At 35.0% G+C, this 6,828-nt stretch overlaps 1 long non-coding RNA gene across 1 annotated transcript; it reads right to left on the bottom strand.

The window, feature by feature from the left end:
- Nucleotides 1-254: 254 nt before the first annotated feature.
- LOC105770424 (uncharacterized) lies at nucleotides 255-1,144 on the bottom strand. The gene is made up of 3 exons (XR_008195886.1): nucleotides 903-1,144; nucleotides 711-752; nucleotides 255-629 (listed from the first exon to the last, which is right to left on the bottom strand). It is a non-coding gene; the product is annotated as an uncharacterized LOC105770424 (long non-coding RNA).
- Nucleotides 1,145-6,828: the final 5,684 nt, after the last annotated feature.

The following is a 6,828-nucleotide window of genomic DNA, read 5'->3' as shown; positions in this document are numbered from 1 at the left end:
GAACCTAATGGTTCGTACTACTACCTATGAAATAATAAACATAGCTTTAATAATTAATATAACATACTTGCATGCCTTAAAAGTATTTGGATTACATAACAAAGGAAAAGAAACAACATCTCTTCCATGTATCGATGTAAAATATATATCAAACCCAACACCATTCCACCTAAGCTAAGCAAACTGGAACCAAATCTAGCCAAAACACGAGCATTACTAACAACAAAATATAAGCAGACCAAAGCAGACCAAGACACAAGAACAACTAAAATTACGCAAATAATATTTGTTTGGAATTTGAGCAGATTAAGATTGCCAAACAACAACTAAACAATCATAAAGCTCATTAGCATGCCAAAGAACAAAAACAAAAGATCAAAAGCAGTTAAGAAGGAATAGCAAGGGAGAGCAGATTCGTCCCCTCAAGTTTCTCCTCACAAATCGTAGAGGAGTTTTACTTGGGGAGGATATCTTCAATTGTTTGGGGATTAGAAGTAGTAATGGGGGGCGTAAATATAGTTTTGAGTTCCAAACATACCAAGACGCAACAAAAAATAAAGAATTTGAAAAAAAAGGAAAACTAACCTGTAACCAGGGAAATCGGGGAACTCAAAACGATGAACAACAACCTGTAATGAGAAAAGGGAAATCGGGTGAATGCAAATCGGTGAAGAGTGAAAAGAGTGAATGCAAACCTCTGGAAAACTTACCCGGTGACAGCAAATCGGGGAAGAGTGCGATGAAGAAGGTGTCTGAAACGAGAAAAGGGAAATCGATTTGGGTTAGTGAACAGTGAAAATAAAACAGCAAATCGGTTCCTCCTTCTTGATAAAATGAAGAAAATCAAAGAAACCCTAAACTTAAATCAATGACGGACTGCTGGGAAGGGCAAAAAATATTACCTGTGCAAGGAGGCGTCGGAGAATCAGAAGGTTGAGGACGAGGGCAAAAAACGGAATAGGAAAATGGGAAAACACCGATTAGGCAATCGGGGATGAGGGGCCGTATTACCTAATACGCGCAATAAAGGCTTTAGGGGGGTAACCGATTACACACGGATTGGGGTAACAGCGAACCAAACGCCCGTTTACCTGTGGGCCCGCTGCATAGGGGGGAATACGCATGCAATCCCCCCAACCAAACGCGTTGTAAATGATATATAAAAAAAATTAAGATTATATAAACCTTATACAGAATATACAGTTGTAACTTGAAAACGACATATACTAAATTCAAAAAAGGAAAAAGAAAATGCCATATGCTTCAACTTCCAATGGTAGAGAGGCTGCTGCTGTGGCACAATAGTACACAATCTGCTGGAAATCTGTGTAGTAGTTGTATAGTACTGTCTAATATTTATTTTCACAATTAAAGTACATTTAATGGAATCTGGTTTTGTTTTTAGTAAACTGAGTTTTCACTTTTATCTACGCTTGGTTTGCGTTTTGTGTTACCCAGACAAGAAGGTTGTTTATTATTATTATACCAATGGTGCCACTTTAAATGAGGTGAAAAATGCCTCTCATGTTGCCATAATCTCATGATGGCATGATTTAATATTTACCTTAAAAAATAACTGCAGGTTGGATATTTATTAATAATTTGATGGGTGATTTTAATACACAACAAGAGTATCACTAGCTATAAATGTACATACGTAGGTATATGCTTATATTTTATATTGCTCTTCCCTTTTGAATTTTGATAAAAAAAGATAAGATTAAAATTGAAATTATTCTCCTCCTTATTATCAAACAAAGTAAAACAAATGGCAGCAAATAGAGGCACGATTCGATGGGAAAAAAAAGTATGCATTTTGTGTTTACACACATTATGAGAGAGAGAGAAAACAAAATCAGACAGGAATGCTAGTAAGATGCCTCCTCTTTTATTCATATAGGAGAAGAAGAAGAAGAGGACGGTGGAATAATTAAAAGAAAATCAAGAGAACTTACGAAGAAAAACAAAATAAAGCTACAGATTCTATATACATAAAGCAAAACCAGAAATCTAGATGGACCCAAGTGTTGAATGGATCTCCAAAGCTGATGAGTCAAGTCTCCGGACCTTTGCTCTTCCATTGATCCAGCATCAATTATTTTGGAGGTTGGCTGAGCCCCTGTATATATGCACACTTCAAGTGGTTAAAGAATTTATTATTTCGTTCGTAAACGAATGTCCTTGGGAAATCTAAGCTCATAGTTAAGTTGAACTTAAAAAGGCAAAAAAAAAGTGCAGTGGAGCACATATATCCAAGGCTATGGTTTATCAGTTACCATCAACTCTTAAAGTACTTGTATATTTGGATAATTTATGACCTTTCGCTAAAATTAATTGTTTTGCTGCATGGTTGAGAAATCCCATTTTGGGTATGTAGTTTTCTTACCTTATTTATATAAGCTCTTCAAATTATGATTCCAAGTTCCTTTTATTTCAGATTTTACGTAATTGGTTGAGATATTGTTGAGGGTAAGAAAAATTAATATGGGCCGTCATCATTTCAACCTTTTTTTTGTCATTTTAACTTTCTCAGCGGTTAGCACTGGATGGGACAACCTGTCTCTCATTATTCTGCCCATAATTCAGCATTGGAAAGCTAGTATAGCCCTAAATTATATATGCTTCCCAGAATAGTTTCTTAGCCAAATTTATCACAACTATACCGTAATATATGGTTGGTGTTGGTGGTTAGGGTATTTCATGACTTACAATTGAATTTTATTAATAAAATTTAGAAATTGTATAAATAAAATTACATATAGTTCAAATATATTGTATGTTATCATTGTTTCTATTAACATATATAATTGATAATTTAGTATTGAAGGATATCCACCTAATTTTTGTGGTGACAATTTTCATATTTAGTTGTTGACAATTTATTAAACATTATATTTGGACTATGTTGATTTCTTGGTAAGCATCTAACTTGTTACGGAAGATCATACTGCTATGGAGTATGAATATTGATAATTGATTTGGGTCGAAATTTCTCAAAACAATCTCTTGGATTATGGATTTTAAATTGGATTGCAATTTTAAGTTGCTAAGAGTTCATGTGAAAATAGAATGTCGGTAATGACAATATATCACAAAGAAAAGAGAAATAAAAATAAAGAACACACATATTTTTACTTGGAAAGCCTTTCGAGAAAAAAACCACAAGTAGAGGAGAAGAAAATTTACTATGTCAAATTCGAATGATTACAATAGGAGTTTTGACTACATCTATTTATCGGTTGAAAAAACCTAATTCTAATCAAAGTCAAATATATTATGCTAATAAATGCTAAATATATTATACTCATAAATACTAAACCTTCTAGAAAGAATATATATTTTGTTTAACTTGACTTGCAAGCAATCTCTTAGAATTTAGGTTGCACAACTCTAACAATCTCCACCTTGACACGAATTATCAACGAACAAATTTTTCACCTCTTCCATAAAACCCCTTAAGGGTTTAACTTCAACAATGAACACCAACCAAGTCTAAGCAATGCTCAAACTTGGTTATAGGAAGTGACTTAGTTATCATATCTGCAGGATTTTCATTAGTACTAATTTTGCTCACAACAATATCACCACGAGCATTAATATCATGAACAAAATGATATAGAACATCAATGTGTTTTGTTCTCTCATGAAACATTTGATTTTTTGTAAGGAAGATGGCACTCAGACTGTCACAAAATACTCTACTGATTTGAAGGTCTTCATTGAGTTCACTAAAGAGTCTTTTCAACCAAATAGCTTCTTTACAAGCCTCAGTAATCGCCATGTACTCAGCTTTAGTGGTAGACAAAGCGACTGTAGCTTGCAAAGTAGCTTTCCAACTGATTGCACAACCTCCGATTGTAAAGATATAACCTGTGAGAGATCTTCTTCTATCAAGGTCTCCAGCAAAATCAACATCAACATACCCAATGACTCCATCTCTAGTTCTTTCAAACTGTAAGCAAACATCAATAGTACATCATGAGCATATTAAAATCCACTGAACTACTTTCCAATGTTCTTTATCGGGATTCACCATGTATCTGCTAACTACACTAACTGCATATGATAAATCTGGACGTGAACAAACCATAGCATACATTAGAGATCCCACTGCACTAGAGTATGGAACATGTGACATGTACTCAATCTCATCATCTGATTGTGGAGACAAAGCCGATAAAAGTCTAAAATGGGCTGCTAAAGAAGTACTAACAAGCTTAGCGCTCTGCATATTGAACCTGCAAAGAATTTCTCAATGTACCCCTTCTGACTTAGGTACAATTTACTTACTTTTCTATATCTAAGAATCTCTATACCAACTATCTTCTTTGTTGGTCCCAAATCTTTAATCTCAAATTCTTCACTTAGTTGGGCTTGGACTTTTCTTATCTCTCATTTATCTTTTGCTGCTATCAATATGTCATCAACATAAATGAGTAGATACACAAAAGAACCATCACTGTTTTTTTTAAAGTAAACACAACTGTCAAAATTACTTCTTTTGAAATCATGAGAAGTCATAAAGGAATCAAACCTCTTGTACCACTGTCTTGGTGACTGTTTCAAACTGTAAAGGGACTTTTTTAGCAAGCAAACATAGTCCTCTTTTTCTAAGACTGTAAAACCCTCTGGTTGTTGCATGTAAATATCCTCCTCAAGTTCTCCATGTAAAAATGCAATTTTTACATCTAACTACTTAAGCTCCAAATTATGCATGGTCACAATACCAAGCAAAGCTCGAATCGAACTATGCTTCACAACTGGGGAGAACACATCTGTGAAGTCCACTCCTGGAATTTGACTGTAACCCTTTGCAATAAACTTTGCTTTATATCTGGGTTCTTCAACTCCTGGAGTCCCTTCTTTCTTTTTAAACACTCATTTACAACAAACAACCTTTTTACCTTTAGGAAGTTTCACAAGATCCCATGTTATATTTTTGTGGAGTGATTCTCTCTCCTCTTGCATAGAAAACATCCACTTTTCTAAGTCTTCACAGCTAACCACCTCAGAATAATTAGATGGTTATTGGTTTGCGTCTATATCTTCAGCCACATTTAAAGCATAAGCAACTAGATCTGCCTCGGCATACTTCTTTGGAGGTTTAATTTCTCTTCTAGTTCTGTTTTTGGCGATAAAGTATTGTGGTAAAGAAGTAACTCTATTCTAAATTTTTGTACTGGTTTGAGGAGTCTACTCTGTTGTAGATTTTAAATTAATCTGATGCTCCACCTACTTTTGATTTTCTTTATTGGAAGAGTCTTTAAGAGATAAGTTAGGTAGTATAGCAGTTTCATCAAAAAACAATATCTCTGCTAATCACAACTTTTCTATTTTCAGGACACCATAACGTATACCCTTTTACACCAGCTTTATAACCAAGAAAAACACATTTAATGGATCTCGGTTCCAATTTTCCATTATCAACATGAGCATACATAGGAAACCCAAAGATCTTTAAATCAGAATAGTCAGTAGGATTACTAGACCATACCTCTTGTGGAGTCTTTTTCTCAATGGCAACGGATAGAGATCGATTGATCAAAAAACATGCAGTGGAGGCTACTTTGGCCCAAAACGACTTTGGTAAGTTGGCATTTAACAACATATATCGAACCTTCTCCATGATCGTTCTGTTCATTCGTTCTACAACACTGTTTTGCTAAGGAGTATGACGAACTATCAAGTGTCACACGATCCCTTCTAACTTGCACAATTTATTAAACTCATCAGAACAGAACTCTAAGCCATTGTATGTGTGAAGGTATTTTATTTATTTTCCCGTCTGTTTTTCAATCATAGTTTTTCAAGACTTAAATGCGAAAAACACATCACTTTTCTACTTTAGGAAGAACACCCAAACTTTTCTGAAAAAATAATCAATAAAAGTTAGCATATAATTAGCTTCACCTCTCGAAGGCACTTTGGATGACCCCCACAGATCAAAATGAATATACTCCAACGTTCCCTTCGTGTTATGGATTCCTCTAGTGAATCGAACTCTCTTTTGCTTCCCAAAAATGCAGTGCTCGCAGAACTTTAGTTTGCAAATTCCTTACCCATCAAGAAGTCCTCTTTTGCTCAATTTCGTCATGCCATTCTCACTCATATGCGCTAGGCGCATATGCCAAAGTTTAGTGATATCATCATCTGACAAAGAAGAGGAAGCGACAGCTGCATCACCAGTAACAGTAGAACCCTGCAAAACATATAACTTGACAGTCTTTCTCTGCCCTTTCATCACAACGAAGGAACCTTTGGAAATATTCAAAACCCTACTTTCAGCTGTATATCTATACCCTTTTAAATCAAGAGTACTCAACGAAATTAAATTTCTCTTCAATTCTGGAACATGTCACACATCACTAAGTGTTCTGACAACTCCGTCAAACATCTTAACTTTAATCGTTCCAACACCTGTAATTTTACACGAAACATTATTTCCTATCAAAATAACACCTTCAGACACTGTTTTGTAAGTTGTAAACCAGTCCCGATTGGAACTCATGTGAAAGGTGAAGCTCGAATCAAGGATCCACTCCTCGCTCACTTTAGAATTATTGACAGAAGCGACTAGAAGTTTACCATCGCTGTAGTCTTCTACAATATCAGCTTCACTGGAATTTTTTGGTTGTTTTCCCTTTTGATTCGTAGCCTCCCTTTTGATATTGTTCTATAGCTTATAGCACTCAGATTTAATGAGTCTTTTCTTCTTGTAGAAGTTACAAGTTTTACCTCTATTTGAAGACTTCGATCTACCCTTAGATTTACCACGAGGATTCCGTTCCTGTGTCCTTCCATGATCATCATCAGCATTCTATTCTTGTC

Source organism: Gossypium raimondii, chromosome 5 (genome assembly GCF_025698545.1).
Source record: "Gossypium raimondii isolate GPD5lz chromosome 5, ASM2569854v1, whole genome shotgun sequence".
Lineage (NCBI taxonomy): Eukaryota > Viridiplantae > Streptophyta > Magnoliopsida > Malvales > Malvaceae > Gossypium > Gossypium raimondii.
The sequence above is the reverse complement of the archived record's forward strand: the minus strand, read 5'-3'. Positions and strand labels throughout refer to the sequence as shown.